Source organism: Oncorhynchus mykiss, chromosome 13 (genome assembly GCF_057628025.1).
Source record: "Oncorhynchus mykiss isolate SJ-2025 chromosome 13, ASM5762802v1, whole genome shotgun sequence".
NCBI lineage: Eukaryota > Metazoa > Chordata > Actinopteri > Salmoniformes > Salmonidae > Oncorhynchus > Oncorhynchus mykiss.
In genome coordinates, this window is record NC_143034.1 from 19,687,501 (window position 1) to 19,698,228 (window position 10,728).

The 10,728-nt window shown below is 45.9% G+C and overlaps 1 protein-coding gene across 1 annotated transcript in view; it reads right to left on the minus strand.

Annotated features, from left to right (window-relative positions):
- LOC110514184 (vasorin) overlaps window positions 1-9,291 on the minus strand; it is a 32,364-nt gene extending 23,073 nt beyond the window's left edge. The window contains exon 1 of the mRNA XM_090195578.1: window positions 9,025-9,291. The gene's annotated coding sequence lies outside the window, so the exon portion shown is untranslated. The remainder of the gene's footprint in view (window positions 1-9,024) is intronic.
- Between the last annotated feature and the right edge of the window lie 1,437 nt (window positions 9,292-10,728).

The following is a 10,728-nucleotide window of genomic DNA, read 5'->3' on the forward strand; positions in this document are numbered from 1 at the left end:
AGGGAGAATGAGGGGGGAGAGAGAGAATGAGGAGGGAGAGGGAGAATGAGGAGGGAGAGGGAGAATGAGGAGGGAGAGAGAATGAGGAGGGAGAGAGAGAATGAGAATGAGGAGGGAGAGAGAATGAGGAGGGAGAGAGAGAATGAGGAGGGAGAGAGAGAATGAGGAGGGAGAGAGAGAATGAGAAGGGAGAGAGAGAAGGAGGAGGGAGAGAGAAAATGAGGAGGGAGAGAGAGAATGAGGAGGGAGAAAGAGAATGAGAAGGGAGAGAGAGAATGAGGAGGGAGAGAGAGAATGAGGAGGGAGAAAGAGAATGAGGAGGGAGAGAGAGAATGAGGAGGGAGAGAGAGAATGAGGAGGGAGAGAGAGAATGAGGAGGGAGAAAGAGGAAGATGAGGGAAAGAGAGAAATAAAATTGAAGAAATTGAAGAGTGAAGAAAGAGGAGGGAGAGAGAGAATGAGGAGGGAGAGAGAGAATGAGGAGGGAGAGAGAGAATGAGGAGGGAGAGGGAGAATGTGGAGGGAGAGGGAGAATGTGGAGGGAGAGAGAGAATGAGGAGGAGAGAGAGAATGAGGAGGGAGAGGGAGAGGGAGAATGAGGAGGGAGAGAGAGAATGAGGAGGGAGAGAGAGAATGAGGAGGGAGAGAGAATGAGGAGGGAGAGAGAGAATGAGGAGGGAGAGAGAGAATGAGAATGAGGAGGGAGAGAGAGAATGAGGAGGGAGAGAGAGAATGAGGAGGGAGAGAGAGAATGAGAAGGGAGAGAGAGAATGAGGAGGGAGAGAGAAAATGAGGAGGGAGAGAGAGAATGAGGAGGGAGAAAGAGAATGAGAAGGGAGAGAGAGAATGAGGAGGGAGAGAGAGAATGAGGAGGGAGAAAGAGAATGAGGAGGGAGAGAGAGAATGAGGAGGGAGAGAGAGAATGAGGAGGGAGAGAGAGAATGAGGAGGGAGAAAGAGAATGAGGAGGGAGAGAGAGAATGAGGAGGGAGAGAGAGAATGAGGAGGGAGAGAGAGAATGAGGAGGGAGAAAGAGGAAGACGAGGGAAAGAGAGAAATAAAATACATAGTCACTTCTCACCTACAGTATACAAACATAGACCACTACTCTGTTTGTGTTCAATCACACACACGCAAGAAGACACACACACACACACGCAAGAAGACACACACACACGCACACATGACCAGAATGTGAATTAGAACTGATGCTACTGATAAACCTCAATAGCCTACAGCAAAATAGTCCATTGATTCAACACGCTGACACTCAGGGACAGTACAGCTCTGTTGTGGTTTATACAGAGAGATCTGTATTTAACAAATACCACCGCTATCTCTATCTCCGCTGTTATCTCTGTCAGAGAGGCCTGGGATACATGACCCTCGGTGGAGCCCCCCATCACAGATATCTATGCTACTAGAGGTTATATAAAACACAATGGGTTTACAGTGTAGGGTCTCTATGGTGTAACTGTGGTTTTGTAAAGGATTTTATCATCAGATCAACTACACACAGCAGTCACACTCATGGATCGCAAAGTTTGCGTGTGTGTGTGTATTGGCGTGTCTGTCTATTGACCGAGTGCATCATGGTAAAGGTTGTTCACACACTGATAGAGATTGCAGAATGTTTAGGCGTACCTGAAAGAACGGCTCCTGGTCACAGATAAATTCCTCTGATATTGAACAACATTCCAACCCATGTTATTCTGGATCAACACACACACACACACACACACACACACACACACACATAATTCATAACTACATATCTAGCATTAATGTAATCTCAGGACAAATCCATGTTCTATTTGTGACTGTCATCATGTCTCTCATCAAAACATAACAGCCCTGCAGTCTGAACAGTTAGGGGCAAGCCTTGGTCAGGCAGTCTAAAAGCCATCAAGTCATCAAAGTCCTTCATCATCAGTCTGTTCAGTATTTTCTGCAGCTGATTGACTCTCAACAGACTGCAGTGTGCTAGCTGTGCTTGTCTTGGCTGTACAAAGTGTCTGTGCTCAGCCTCAGAGGAATGTCTCATTTTAACTGGACAGCATTGCCATTGAAGACCAGCGACTTAGACCAACAAACTATTTTTCTTTGTCCCACATCTCAACTTTGCCTTACCTTTGTCTCTCTTTATGTGTCTATCTCTCTCTCTCTCTCTCTCTCTCTCTCTCTCTCTCTATGAAAGGGCATCAGGTGCAAACCCACACTTTCATTACTTCCCTCTCCTCTCCCGCTGGTGTATAAAATGCTGTCGCTGCTTAACTTCTGATCCGTTCTCCTTCACTTTGAAGTGGCTACAGCTCTCATCTGCTAACAACATGGCCAAGTTCAAAGATACCACAGGCTCAGGGAGCCACTGTAGTGTGAGAGGAGAGGAGTATGTGAACAGGGAAGTCAACAGGGGCATTCTGGGATTGGTGCTTCCATTTTTTGACTTTTAAATTAAAAGGTTGAATGGTGACCACTTTGTTGTAGTTTGAATCCCAGATTGCCCCTTTAAGTATCCTGAAACAACCTTCAATACTTTTTTCCCAAACATAAAAAAAAAACGTATTGTCGAGACAAAGGTCTCATTCAAGTCCTTTAACGTTCAAATCAAATCAAATGTTATTAGTCACATGCCCTGAATACATCAGGTCACCCTACAGTGAAACGTTTACTTATGATCCAACAGTGCAGTTTAAATAAAATACGGATAAGAATAAGAGATAAAAACAACAATTAAGTGAAGAGCAGCAGTAAAATAACAATAGCGAGACTATATACAGGGGGGTGCCGGTACAGGAGTCAACATGCGGAGGAACCCGGTTAGTTGAGGTAGTATGTACATGTAGGTAGAGTTATTAAAGTGACTATGGATAGATGATAACAGAGAGTAACAGCAGTGTAAAGGAGGGGGGGGGCACTGGTTAGTTGATGTACATGTAGGTAGAGTTAATAAAGTGACTATGGATAGATGATAACAGAGAGTAGCAGCAGTGTAAAGGAGGGGGGGGGGGCACTGGTTAGTTGATGTACATGTAGGTAGAGTTATTAAAGTGACTATGGATAGATGATAACAGAGAGTAACAGTGGTGTAAAGAGGGGGTAAAGAAGGGAGGAGAACTTGACTCTCTTTTACGTGAGTAAACAAACAAACACATTATACTGATTGAAATGGTAAATGTTCCAAGTGGTATGGTGATCATACAGGTATGACTGGTGTGGTGTCTACTATACCTGAAGGAACAAATTATAACTGAAGTCACACACACACACACACACACACACACACACACACACACACACACACACACACACACACACACAAACCCCTCGACCCTAGTCCTTCTTCCCTGCCAGTTTCCTGCCTGCCAAAACTCCTACACCCCCAATCCTGCCCCTCCGCCCAACACACACACACTCCTGGACCCTACTCCTTCCACCTCGTCAATTCCCTGTCCTGACCTGTGTTCTGACTGGCCCCTCCAGCTGCACCCCCCCCTCTGACTTCTGACCCCCTAATCCGCCTGCCACCCGTAGGGGGGAGCAGGAGTGGACAGAGGTATGAGAGGTTTGGAGAGGGGGGGGAGAAGGCCGGAGTACAGGAACAAGCAGCTAACAGCTCTTCATTTATCGTAGAAAGGAGGGGTCACTGAATGTGCCTGTCTATTCAATGGAAGTCTGACATCTGGACATCGGTACAGAAAGTAACAGAACATTTCATTGCAAAGCATGTGTGTGTCCTTGTGTGTGTGTGTGTGTGTGTGGGGGGGGGGGGGGGGTGGAGTGGTGTGTGTGTGTGTTAAGTCTTAATGTCCACTTGCAATAACATCCCAACAGTCTATTTTCCTGCTGTTTGTCTAAACACAGGGCTGTATGAAGCTCTGGGTCTCAGAGCAGGCTGTTGCCAAGGGAAACACAGAAAACACTTACCACGAAAGCCACATATGCATACCTCAACACACTCTGTCATAACTGACACAAATATGCACACTGAGCCATCAACTTCCCAGTAAGCAAAAGAGTGGCTCTACCTTCTGTTTCCCAAGCGGCCTCTCTCATCACCTGTTGTGGCTGTAGTTGTGGAGCTGATCTGAGCTAGAGAGACAAGGCCTTTGAAGTGCTCTGAGAAGACCCTGTAGCCTCAGGCTACTGTCTGTCTGAGTGTGTATACAGGGGACCTCTGAATGGGGTGTGTGTGTGTGTGTCTGTGTGTGTGTGTGTGTGTGTGTGTGTGTGTGTGTGTGTGTGTGTGTGTGTGTGTGTGTGTGTGTGTGTGTGTGTGTGTGTGTGTGTGTGTGTGTGTGTGTAGGATTGAGGGGCTATTGTATGGGATGAAAAGGCATGTGTGTGCACAACCCAGACTGCGCCCTTGGGGAGAGGGGATTAGGGCTGGGGGTCAAAACTGAGAGAGGGGTGGAGGGAGTCAAAATAACTCAGCCTCTGGTATAGTATAAGACTAGTCTGTAGACTGATCAGGTATCTGAATATGCAAATGTCTCTCCCTCTCTCTCTACCTCTCCACCTATCCCTCTCTACCTCTCCACCTATCCCTCTCTACCTCTCCACCTATCCCTCTCTACCTCTCCACCTATCCCTCTCTACCTCTCCACTTATCCCTCTCTACCTCAAGTGAGGAGCACGAAAGGTTCCTCTCTCAGAGTAGTACACTGAGGAATGTAATGAGAAGGCTACGTGTGTTACGCTCAATACCTTCCCACTAGACCCCTGGATTTACATAACACGCTCCGAGGATGAGGGGGGGAGGGTTTTAAGGAGGTGCACCACAAGGGAGCAAGGGGGAGCGACCCGTAAACCTCTCCCTAGGGGGTCTGGGTTCTGAGAATCATAGGTTCCCCTCCGATGAACATGTCAGTGCCGTGTCAGACTAACGGTACAATTCATAGAGTGTCAGGAAAGCTGTGACATTAAGATAATTCATTGTGGAAAGGTAAATACACTACTAAAGAGCAGTGGAACGTGTCGGCTATAGGCCAAATTCCACAGGTCAAAGAAAAGGTCAATTCCAACCACCTCTCAGTCCAACCAAGGAGCATCAGATCAAGAACAAACTGTCGGCATAACACATTCAGACACTCATTGAGGACAATGGACATATTCAATATAATAATGTTACTTCCTGTTTGGCTCTTTTGGGCATTGAAGGAGAATACTAGACATACGATGCAAGTCATCTATTACTGTATTTAAACCTGTCTTTCTCAGCATCAGGATGATTTATGTTGGGTTCGAGGAGACACTCGCTGTTTTATCACACATGGTGACAACTTCCTTAAACACTCTAAACGCTCCCACGTGAACCAGAGCCCCATCCCTCTGTCTGTGTCTGCACAGCTGCAGGTCAGGAGACTGGACTGAGACTGGAGAAAGAGCAGAGAGGTAGGGAGAGACAGCGAGGGAGAGAACAGTGTGGTAGCGATAGAAAGAGCAGAGAGGTAGGGAGACAGCGAGGGAGAGAACAGTGTGGCAGCGATAGAAAGAGCAGAGAGGTAGGGAGAGACAGCGAGGGAGAGAACAGTGTGGCAGCGATAGAAAGAGCAGAGGTAGGGAGAGACAGCGAGGGAGAGAACAGTGTGGCAGCGATAGAAAGAGCAGAGAGGTAGGGAGAGACAGTGAGGGAGAGAACAGTGTGGCAGTGATAGAAAGAGCAGAGAACAAGTCCAGATAGAGGGAGAAAGAAAAGAAAGACAGGGAGAGCAAGATCGTTGAAACAGAGAGAAAGAGACCAAAGAATAGACAGAGAGACAGAGAGAGAGAGAGAGAGAAAGAAGACCATCCCTCAAGGTTTTTTAATTCCTTAATGGTCCCTAACAAGGGGATCCCAGAGTAAAAGCTTCCTAACAAGGGGAACCCAGAGTAAAAGCTTCCTAACAAGGGGATCCCAGAGTAAAAGCTCCCTAACAAGGGGAACCCAGAGTAAAAGCTCCCTAACAAGGGGAACCCAGAGTAAAAGCTCCCTAACAAGGGGTACCCAGAGTAAAAGCTCCCTAACACCCAGAGTAAAAGCTCCCTAACACCCAGAGTAAAAGCTCCCTAACAAGGGGAACCCAGAGTAAAAGCTCCCTAACAAGGGGAACCCAGAGTAAAAGCTCCCTAACAAGGGGAACCCAGAGTAAAAGTTCCCTAACACCCAGAGTAAAAGCTTCCTAACAAGGGGAACCCAGAGTAAAAGCTCCCTAACAAGGGGAACCCAGAGTAAAAGCTCCCTAACAAGGGGAACCCAGAGTAAAAGCTTCCTAACAATGTGGAACCCAGAGTAAAAGCTCCCTAACAAGGGGAACCCAGAGTAAAAGCTCCCTAACAAGGGGAACCCAGAGTAAAAGCTTCCTAACAAGGGGAACCCAGAGTAAAAGCTCCCTAACAAGGGGAACCCAGAGTAAAAGCTTCCTAACAATGGGGAACCCAGAGTAAAAGCTTCCTAACAAGGGGAACCCAGAGTAAAAGCTCCCTAACAAGGGGAACCCAGAGTAAAAGCTCCCTAACAAGGGGAACCCAGAGTAAAAGCTCCCTAACAATGGGAACCCAGAGTAAAAGCTCCCTAACAATGGGGAACCCAGAGTAAAAGCTCCCTAACAATGGGAACCCAGAGTAAAAGCTCCCTAACAATGGGGAACCCAGAGTAAAAGCTCCCTAACAAGGGGAACCCAGAGTAAAAGCTTCCTAACAAGGGGAACCCAGAGTAAAAGCTCCCTAACAAGGGGAACCCAGAGTAAAAGCTTCCTAACAAGGGGAACCCAGAGTAAAAGCTTCCTAACAAGGGGAACCCAGAGTAAAAGCTTCCTAACAAGGGGAACCCAGAGTAAAAGCTTCCTAACAAGGGCAACCCAGAGTAAAAGCTTCCTAACAAGGGGAACCTAGAGTAAAAGCTCCCTAACAAGGGGAACCCAGAGTAAAAGCTTCCTAACAAGGGGAACCCAGAGTAAAAGCTCCCTAACAAGGGGAACCCAGAGTAAAAGCTCCCTAACAAGGGGAACCCAGAGTAAAAGCTTCCTAACAAGGGGAACCCAGAGTAAAAGCTTCCTAACGAGGGGAACCCAGAGTAAAAGCTTCCTAACAAGGGGAACCCAGAGTAAAAGCTCCCTAACAAGGGGAACCCAGAGTAAAAGTTCCCTAACAAGGGGAACCCAGAGTAAAAGCTTCCTAACAAGGGGAACCCAGAGTAAAAGCTCCCTAACAAGGGGAACCCAGAGTAAAAGCTGACCTGGAGGACCTAGAGGGAGCACCACCAAAGCACCACAGGGCACAGTTAAGCCTGGCTAAGAGGAGAGGATTTACACTACTGCTGCTGTTGTTGATAACACTACAACCACACACAACCACTTCTCATGTTCTAATAGCTGCTTCGCACTCTTTAGTTTAACACACACACACCAAACAAAATCCTCTTCACCTTGTACCTCTTAGCTTCCATCATGGGGTTATTAACTCAATCAGGGGTCCCCCTATTTAGTTGTCATGGTGGCATGACCCAAACACTTATTAGCTGACCCCTGGGATTAGTCCAAGACCAAAGTGTTTGGGGGGGTGGGGGTAAGTAGGGGGGATCTCACAATGATGTGTGTGTGTGTGTGTGTGTGTTAGCATCTTTGACGTTCTTTAATTAAATTGCTGAGACACCAAGTCAGGAATGTTTGCTTCCTCCCTCGCTCTCTCTGCTGATCTCTTCCTCCCTCGCTCTCTCTGCTGATCTCTTCCTCCCTCGTTCTCTCTGTCCCTCCATCTCGGTCTTTACTTTTCCCATCCCTTCATAGACTTCAGTTTGTTTAGGTGCCCTTCCTGGCTGCCTCGCTGACTTGTATTTATCTAGCATGCTTTGTTACATCTCTTCACACAAAGTCATTGACATAGAGGACTCTGAATAACATTAGGTAGACTTGAGTAGTCAAGGTGATTGTTTCTCAAAATCACAAATGTGCTATTCTCACAACCACAGCAATAATAGCATTTTTAGAATTTGGATTTGATTAAGTTGTTATTACCATGCCATTACTATTCTATTGTATACAAAAAAGACAAGTCAACCTAATCCAATCAGGTTAAAGTTTAAATAAACAAAGAAGAGATGACAACCCTGGTCGATTAGTGAGATAACAAGCTCTAATTCAATTACCTTTAAAACAAACAAACACAAACGGGATAAACCAACATCAACAACCGATAACACACCACCCTGACCTGCCTGCTGTGCTTCTAACTAACAACCCACTGGGCACAGACGTCCGTTCAACGTCCAGTTTTAATTTGGTTGAGTTATACATTTGGTTGAGTTGTCAACTACCGTGAATTCAACGTGAAATCAACGACTGAGGATATTTAAATTATTATTATGATGGAAACAACGTCGGTTCAAGCAGTTTTTGCCTAGCTGGAACCTTATCTCTATTCTGCATGACTCTCTCTGTGAGGGTCTCTGGCTGCGCATAGATTTTAATCTAGAATGGTGAGCTAGGCACCACACGGTAAAGATATTTTGACACGCAGATATAACCGACCATATCACATCTTGACAATGATCCGCTTTCAAAGGTTTCTGTGGATGCGGTTTTGAAGTGAGATAGAAAATAACTATGTTGGGGGAGAAATGTTCGGCCATATAAACCTTGGCTATAGGCTAGTCAGTGCTCGTTGCTCGTGGTGAGATCGATAAGCGCGGATAATGGGATAGACATACATGACATATAGTATCCTACATTTTAAGAGGAAAAACTCGGAAATGTTTTAATATAAAATGTGATCACAAAACTATTCTCGTTTCTAATAAAGACACGCAGTGCCAGGCATTCAGCTCACAGACAGTAACCCAGAGAAATCCCTCTTATAACTTCCCCAAGCCATATCTCGCCTGAACAGTAAACACCGTCCGAGGTGCACTTTGGAGCGCACAGAACAACCTGCAGAATGATTGCGCGGTCTCCAAACGGTCACAGACGAGGCTACTGGCTACTAGCCTACTTGTTTCCATCATAAAGTCGCACCAGAAGTAGAATAAAGTTGTTCGTGAGACACCTACCCGGCAAAATGTAGTCCCGAAATGTGCTCAAAACAGTGCTATTTCTTATCCACTTTATCGACGTGTCTATGAGGCTCAAATCCCTTTAATACAGTTGTATTGTCCACAAACTTCAGAAAGGTAGCCTATTGAAATCCCTGTGCAGAACATTTCTCTCTGCGTGTCAAAGTTGCGGTCCAGAAGTCTCCGAGAGGTATGCCCCCTATGTCAAGCGCGTCCCGAGTTTTAACAATTGGAGGACGAGAGGCTCTAGAACTTTAAAAAAAAGTTGTAAGTGGGAGGTGCGTTCTGGTATGAGCGCGAACTGCACTCTGCGCGTCCATGTTCCAGAATCTGGAGCGCAAAGATGGTAACTATAGCCTACACCTGTAAAAATATCAAGTGGCCATACCATATACGTAACAACATGGTGAAAAGGCTATGCGTCCGACCACATTACGTTATTTTTTTTATTGATTCTCGGTTAAGGGGATATTATTGAACATAACAAGAATAAACAGATCTTTTAAATACTCCACTGAAGCTAAATCAGATTATTGCAGATTACTCATACAATGTTGTTTGCCTATTTGAAGTATAATTCACAATATAAAATATGCATAAATTCTGTGGGTGTTTATGACCACGTTTTCTTAATAATTTTCACAGACTAGGTCACTGAGGCTCGTCACTTCACAAAACACATGGGTTTAGGTGCCATTGTAATCTCCTAGCTGGTATTTCTATATACGTGGTCTTCGACATGGAATACTCCTGGCCGTCACAGAAGTTGTCAATGAGCTGTCGGCTGAGGCACTAAATTAAACTGAGGTGGGGTGGTGGGGTATGGTCGGTGCACAAACAGAGGGAAGGGAGCAATAGAGAGAGTGGAGAGAGGGGGGAGAGGAGAGTGGGGTGGAGAGGGAGAGGGTGTGTGTGTGTGTGTGTGTGTGTGTGTGTGTGTGTGCACGCAGTGGCGTGCATTCATGAAAGAGAGAGTTGGTGAACTAAGAGGAACTGACATCATGACATACTGATATGTCTTAGAGGCTAGAACATGTTCTTTATGACATATCTCTCTCTCACACACACACACACACACACCTGTTGGACATTATATGAGATGGGGTAGTGGTTCAGACAAACTGTTACATGCGTGACCAGAGTTCTCCAGTCCAGATCCAGATGAAATCATGTTGCTATACATTTCTCAAAAATGTTGAGCACAAATTTGTTTAGATCCCAGTTAGCGTGCATTCCTCATTTGCCAAGATGATCCATCCACCTGACAGGTGTGGCATATCAAGAAGCTGATTAAACAGCATGATCATTACACATGTGGACCTTCTGCTGGGGACAATAAAAGGCCACTCTAAAATGTGCCGTTTTATCACACAACACAATGCCATGGATGTCTCATGTTTTGAGGGAGTGTGCAATTGGCATGCTGACTGCAGGAATGTCCACCAGAGCTGTTCATTTGAATGTTCATTTCTCTACCATAAGCCACCTTCAACGTCGTTTTAGTGAATTTGGCAGTATGTCCATTGGCCTCACAACCGCAGATCACGTGTATGGTGTCGTGTGGGCAAGCGGTTTGCTGTTGCCAACGTTATGAACAGAGTGCCCCATGGTGGGGGTGGGGTTATGGTATGGGCAGGCATAAGCTACGGACAATGAACACAATTTAATTTTATTAATGGCAATTTGAATGCACAGAGATAC